This window comes from Conger conger, chromosome 17 (assembly GCF_963514075.1).
Source record: "Conger conger chromosome 17, fConCon1.1, whole genome shotgun sequence".
In the NCBI taxonomy this organism is placed as follows: Eukaryota; Metazoa; Chordata; class Actinopteri; order Anguilliformes; family Congridae; genus Conger; species Conger conger.
Window position 1 is genome coordinate 38,689,480 of NC_083776.1, and position 7,950 is coordinate 38,697,429.

Sequence of the window (7,950 nt, forward strand, 5' to 3'; positions counted from 1 at the left end):
GAGGGGGAAATTAAATCTAATAAAGAGAACAGAATTTCCAATGGTGAAATATGAGCATCACACCGGAGAAAAGACTGCAGCAGGGGCATAACAGATCACCCCGGCAGGGCAAAACCCTGAAACACAAATACATACAGACAGAAGAGCTATGTAGGCGCTTCCTTTCAACGACATTCCCAGTGCTGCGGCATTCCCAGTGCATGGACTGCGGCATTCCCACATTCCCAGTGCATGGGAGAGAGACATGCATTCCCAGTGCATGGGAGAGAGATATGCACCCTCTATGACAGGGAGATGGAAGAAATGAATGCACTTACCTCAACATCTTATGAAAGTGGAGGCCTGCCTGTTCATCATCGGCCTGCTTTCCCCTTGTGGCAGTGCAATCAACGTCCAGTGAAGGTGTGCTGTGGTGGTCAGGGTTAGTATAAGGGTCAGGGTTAGTGTTAGTGTAAGGGTTAGGGCTACGGTCAGGGTTAGGGCTACGGTCAGGGTTAGGTAAGTAAGAAATCTTTATTTCCCAAGTTGTCCCATATTAGGGCCTCTTGGGAAATAAAAGTTTGCACTGGCCATTCAGGGTACTGAAGCCTTTAAGTAGGAAGAATTTGGTCCCTCTTGTGTCGGTGCTCTATGTGCGTTGATTTAGTCCTCTTGGAAATAGGGTCAGGGTTAGGGTTAGTGTTAGTGTAAGGGTTACGGTTAGGGCTACGGTCAGGGTTAGGGTTAGTGTTAGTGTAAGGGTTAGGGTTAGGGTTATGGCTACGGTCAGGGTTAGGGTCAGGGTTAGAGTTAGTGTTAGTGTAAGGGTCAGGGTTAGTGTTAGTGTTAGTGTAAGGGTCAGGGTTAGGGTTAGTGTGGACACAGACGTCCTGGTTATATTTATCATTCCAGAAAGGCCTGGTTGATCATTCTCGGTGGTGACGGCCGCCATAGCCTCTGCCTGGGTCTCCTGGCCAGCCTGGAGCTCTGTAGGTGCGCGCTGAGCCCCACCTCCCCGTGCACTCGTGTGTGCTGCCCTGGCAGGGCGAGGCTCTCAGGGCCCGTGCCTATGGGGCAGACTGTCAGCCAGCCAGATAGTTCTGCTCATTTCCAGAGCGGTCCCTGAAAGTGCTGTGCTTTACATATGCAGAGCAAATGTAATATGTGATCTCTGAAATGAAGTGTCTGAACGGCCCGGACTGGGTCCAGGCATCTTCGGCTTAGCTGCCTTCCAGTCAAAAAATCCGAGAGGTGTAATGTTAAGAAAAAAAAAAGAGGCAAACATAAACAGGATTAGTGTTATCGGCAGCACTCGAGAGCAATCCCACTCTCACATTCCCAGCAATGCAGATAAAGCATGAATATGTAAGGAAACATGGTCCTCTTTTGAAGCTCTCGGTTTTATAAAGTCTGTTTGCCGCTTGTCAAAGTCCTAATATGAAAGTGTCATTAAGTCGGTATCTGATTATCGGAGGCCGGGGAGAAGGTCAGCGAATGTAGTTGTGAATATCGAAGCATGTCGAAAGAACAGGGTTAGCATTGGATTTTAATTGGTCCATTCACATTCTGTTATTTGATTTACAGTGATTGACCTGAATGCTATTCAATAACTGCATTAATGCAAGGGCCTGTGCTATTTCATAACCTCTCTGTACATGAAAATCCAAAGCAAGCATCCATTTTGTTTTGTAAATGTACAATTTTTGTTTTGCAGAACAAAAAGGGGAAATTGAATGTGTTCGTTAACTGAAGAGTAACGGAGAAAGAGAAATGATTTTGTAAAAGTAGTTTTTCCCTCCCTTTCTGTATTAAGCATCTGAGACAGTTATTTGAAATTCTTCTCTACAAATGGATCATAGTGCTAATTTTTAGATGGCACAAACATAATCTACATAGCAAATATCAGGATGTTGATTTATAGATAGTGCTCAGAAATATAATTGCGGAGCACAACTATCAATCAGTCTTTGAGGAGATTTCTAAGCTACCAAAAGCAAATCTACAACCGCTGTTGGAAAACAAACAATTACATTCATATTTTATGCATTGATCTGTTTATGTTTTCAAAATCATAGATTGCACTCCGGCTCTAAAAATTGCTCTTCTTTGCAATGGAGAAATCTGTCTCTTGGAAAATGAAAATGAATGTGTTAAATGCCCTGTGTCGATGTATGTGTTTTCTTCAGTAAGGCTATTGAATCATAAGGGAGTCTCTGAAAATGATGTGCAGTGTATTTGAATTCATTTATCTTGATTTGATACGCTGTGATTAACATCTCTGGGAAATGTTCTCTGAAGTTCTTCGAACGGATAAAGTGTCATATTCCCGCCCATATTATTTAGTGTAAGAAGTGGCTGGATTTTTTCCTGGTACAGTCATTTCCATTTGTTCCCTCTCAAAGCCCATGAGTAGTATGCCTCCTAATGGATCTATTGAGGAGCAGCAAGGTAGAAACTGGTGTCTGAACACGCTCAGGAGCAATACAAGGCAAACGCCTTCCACACATACAGCAAATACCACTTAGAGAGAACAGCAGCAAAATCAAACAATATATTTAAAGAGTGATTTTTTTAAAAATTTCTACAGAGTATGAATTACTATTTTTGAAATATTGAAAAACATAACACACACACACACACACACGGGCATACGCACACACACACACACACACACACACATATGCAAAAGCACACACTATTATTATCTATCGTTGTTAATAGGTATGTTTTAAAATAGAGGTTTGTGATGCAATTATACTTCTGCCTGCCAAGCTGAAATCAATTCAACTGAATGAGAAAAAAAATGATTTTTTGTGTTGTTTTTTAGCCTAATGACAGAGTCATGGGTTAACTGCATGTAGAGTGCATATTATAACCATGGCGTAAAGAGAAGAGCTGGCAGTCTCTGCTGCCATTATCAGCCACAGCCCAAATTCCACAGGCCAGGGACCTTATCTTCCAGAATAAACCTCCCACACGAGTGCAGCCTTTCATTTCAGACAAGCATTTTTTTGATTTGTCTCATAAAATAGTCCCCGGACAACTAAGTAAATAAGCGGGACCATAAGATAAAGTGCATTCGGTGGTTGTGCGGGCTGGGCCTCTTCATGACAAACGCGGTTGGTTTGGGCTACAGCCCCGCGCTCTCGGACCGCAGACGCACGGGCGGGCACTGTTTTCCGGCGGGGGAGGCCTGCTCGCCCGCAGCCAGCGTTCAGAACAGCGGCAGAGGCAGAGGCAGAGGCAGAGGCTGCTGAAACATCTTGAGCACTGCAGTGACAGCGCGGATGTCCTCTCACTGGCTGTCGTCCAAATCCAACTCGTCTTCTGGGAAAACACGAGGAGAAATGGAACAACTGGTTTTAATGAAACAATTACACGACACTAATTATTATGTTAATGTTTGCCTACTATCATCAGCAACCGTTAACAGCCTTCTGCACCTAGAGGTTTAGCACTGTGTGTTTTTCCACTCCCTTCCCAGGAAGGGAACATTTTTCAATAGGATGCCATCTGTAGGCTCACATCGAACTTAATATCGGAGGACACAAAGAGTTCCTGCCTGTGACACACCATGTAAGGTACATAAATTCCCATAATGCACTCATGAAGAAATTAGCAGCAGGGCAGAAAGTGATTCAAAGCTATTAGTTTTAGATACTAAGAGGGGAGGGAGGGGGGGCGCTGTGGGGGGCGAGAGACAGGAACAGCAAGGGAGATGGGCCTTTAGGCTCAAAGAAAGCAACATGCTATTATAACATGATATGCTAAACACGCCACTGAAAACCACCAGCCATTGGGCCTTCTATCAAAGTTTCACCTGAACAGGATAATGTGCCATTTTTTGTGTACACAAAATTATATACAGCTTTACAGTGTGGGAGGGACGCAACACTAATTGTTTAATATGTGAGAATAAATGGATTAAGACAGTACTTCCTGTATATTTAAATGATTTCAGAAACAGCCTCTTGCACATTGGCGGGTGTCTGAGGTCCACAGAAAGTGATCCAGCTGCTTGGTTTTTCTGTCTTGTGCAGTCATCTGTAATGCTGTGATTCTGCATTTCCTGTTGATGTGGAACAATACACCAGCCTTTTTCAAATTGGGTGCCGTGAGATCTCTCTATAGGGGTGCAAGATTTCAGTTATGTTAAAAATCGTCAATTATGATGATAAAACAAATAGATCATTTTGTAAATTTGAAAAACCCTGATTTCAATTCACAATGGAGCAAGTGTAAAAGCTCAACTGATTTCAATTTATTGTAAGCTCTTATTGCAAATATTTTTGAACTATTTTAGGCTTGGTCTGAACTCGGTCCTCCATGCATTCCACCTCTGATCTGCCATCTGGAGGGAAATACAGCATATGTGGTCAAATCCCCATTTTTACATTTTAGCCAGACAAGCCATGTGGTGGTTCTGTAAATCTCACCACAGAAAGTTAGATTAATTAAGATTTCTGCTGCACTGATTTTGACTGAATAATTCTGTGATATAAATTGTATTCATGGCGAGCAGACTGATGTTACTGTATTTTTATTTTATTTTTTTACATAATGGAAACAATGTGTAAGTGCATGGGTCAGGTTAGGCTTGAACCCTGATTCCCAGTGGGAGAGGCAGTCAGACTAAACACTGCACTAAATTCACAGAGTGTTTACCAGGCTTGTTATTTCAAGTGATAGGCCCATTGGCTACGGAAAATTGTAGAAATGACACATTTAGGTAAATGAAATTTGTTGAATGTTGTTTAATGTTCATGTACTTCTGTCTCGAACAGGAGGTATGACGGGTGAATAGGGAACAATCAAAATGACATTTTATATTTTGAATGTAGACACAAATGCAAACCTTTTTCATATTATGACTTTCATTTATTATTTTAAGGGATGTAAATTATCTTATGAATCATAAAAAAAGCACAAATTAGCATATTATTTAAAACACTTTTTTGTGATGAATTACTCAATAGCTGGGGAATTACAGAGGGTTTTTTTTAGTTTTTTGTTCCCGATTTTTGTTTGATTGATTCATTTTTTTAGTTTTTATTTAACCGTTTGTATGTGCTGTGTTTTACTTGTTTTTTTGTAGCAATTTGGCCAGATAAAATACCCCATAAAATGGAAATGATGAAATATATAAAAATAAAAACATATTTAATTCCCCAGCTATTTGGGTTAAGGAGCACCAAATAAAATTTGGTGGCTATAAGTTAAGAACCTTTATAAAATGTTTTTGCACAGAAAATGCCAATAAAAAGTTTTCTTGGTGCTTGGTTTACTTTACAGGGATGGTATAAAAACATATAATTACTTACATGGGTGCAAACCACTGCTCAGTATTTATTTTAACATTTACTTAAATTAAAAAATATATATTTTTATTTTATTTATTTATTCATGAATTAATTTATTAATATCTTAGATTGAGTTCCATAATGCATTATTCTCCCTTTCAGTGCGATTCTACTGTTTTGTATTTGCAGCCCTAAAAACAAACAAAAAAAGACTTGCACACCAATATATACTTCTCCAAAAGAAAACAAAAATTCTCGGGTTGACTGGGATTCATTTGGTTTGATAAAGTCAAGATGCTCTGCTTGAAAATATCATATAAACTTTCAGACCTTTCTCACCCTGAACATTTAAAATGCTTGCTGCTCCTCAAGCCTATGGCTGGGTCTAAAAAAAATCTTTAGAATCTTTTACTTTTTCATTTTCACTCACACGTGAAAATGGCCATCGCCTCGACTGAAATCGGCTAACAAACGAGCCTTAACTTCATTACATGGTATTAATGCTGTGGCTGCATCCTAAAGGGGCAGACGGCTCTGAACAATGGCTGAAGGAGGCCAGGACCCTAATGGGCCTGTTACTGTCGTTTAAAGAAAGAGCGATTTTCAAACCGCTGAAGTCTGTCAAATATTTTGATATGTCCCACGCACCATGGAGCTACTCCTTCTGTGTGTCCCCATACCGCCCCTCCCCTCTCCTCCCCTATTTAACAAACAATTGAGTTCCTTCCAGAAGCAATGGCTCGCCTCTCTGCCTCCTACCCAAAGCTTTCACGGAGGGCCGCTGTCTCACCCAGGCGAGCAGCTGCCTGGATTCCCATGCTCACCCTCGTCATGTGACGGAGGAGACGGCTGCCTCCTTCCTGCTCCTCTGCAGGTTCCCCCTGCACACGCACACTCAGCTCTGTGTTGTGCCCTTCCTGCTCCTCTGCAGGTTCGCCCTGCACACGCACACTCAGCTCTGTGTTGTGCCCTTCCTGCTCCTCTGCAGGTTCCCCCTGCACACGCACACTCAGCTCTGTGTTGTGCCCTTCCTGCTCCTCTGCAGGTTCCCCCTGCACACGCACACTCAGCTCTGTGTTGTGCCCTTCCTGCTCCTCTGCAGGTTCCCCCTGCACACGCACACTCAGCTCTGTGTTGTGCCCTTCCTGCTCCTCTGCAGGTTCCCCCTGCACACGCACACTCAGCTCTGTGTTGTGCCCTTCCTGCTCCTCTGCAGGTTCCCCCTGCACACGCACACTCAGCTCTGTGTTGTGCCCTTCCTGCTCCTCTGCAGGTTCCCCCTGCACACGCACACTCAGCTCTGTGTTGTGCCCTTCCTGCTCCTCTGCAGGTTCGCCCTGCACACGCACACTCAGCTCTGTGTTGTGCCCTTCCTGCTCCTCTGCAGGTTCGCCCTGCACACGCACACTCAGCTCTGTGTTGTGCCCTTCCTGCTCCTCTGCAGGTTCCCCCTGCACACGCACACTCAGCTCTGTGTTGTGCCCTTCCTGCTCCTCTGCAGGTTCCCCCTGCACACGCACACTCAGCTCTGTGTTGTGCCCTTCCTGCTCCTCTGCAGGTTCCCCCTGCACACGCACACTCAGCTCTGTGTTGTGCCCTTCCTGCTCCTCTGCAGGTTCGCCCTGCACACGCACACTCAGCTCTGTGTTGTGCCCTTCCTGCTCCTCTGCAGGTTCGCCCTGCACACGCACACTCAGCTCTGTGTTGTGCCCTTCCTGCTCCTCTGCAGGTTCGCCCTGCACACGCACACTCAGCTCTGTGTTGTGCCCTTCCTGCTCCTCTGCAGGTTCGCCCTGCACACGCACACTCAGCTCTGTGTTGTGCCCTTCCTGCTCCTCTGCAGGTTCCCCCTGCACACGCACACTCAGCTCTGTGTTGTGCCCTTCCTGCTCCTCTGCAGGTTCCCCCTGCACACGCACACTCAGCTCTGTGTTGTGCCCTTCCTGCTCCTCTGCAGGTTCCCCCTGCACACGCACACTCAGCTCTGTGTTGTGCCCTTCCTGCTCCTCTGCAGGTTCCTCCTGCACACGCACACTCAGCTCTGTGTTGTGCCCTTCCTGCTCCTCTGCAGGTTCCCCCTGCACACGCACACTCAGCTCTGTGTTGTGCCCTTCCTGCTCCTCTGCAGGTTCCCCCTGCACACGCACACTCAGCTCTGTGTTGTGCCCTTCCTGCTCCTCTGCAGGTTCGCCCTGCACACGCACACTCAGCTCTGTGTTGTGCCCTTCCTGCTCCTCTGCAGGTTCGCCCTGCACACGCACACTCAGCTCTGTGTTGTGCCCTTCCTGCTCCTCTGCAGGTTCGCCCTGCACACGCACACTCAGCTCTGTGTTGTGCCCTTCCTGCTCCTCTGCAGGTTCGCCCTGCACACGCACACTCAGCTCTGTGTTGTGCCCTTCCTGCTCCTCTGCAGGTTCGCCCTGCACACGCACACTCAGCTCTGTGTTGTGCCCTTCCTGCTCCTCTGCAGGTTCCCCCTGCACACGCACACTCAGCTCTGTGTTGTGCCCTTCCTGCTCCTCTGCAGGTTCGCCCTGCACACGCACACTCAGCTCTGTGTTGTGCCAGGGCCGCTTGGCCCATATATGAATGTACATCAGCAAAAAGAAAGAAAAAAGGTGTTGATAATTGAAAATATTGTTCTTGGTAACATCATGTGTGACCTCAGCTC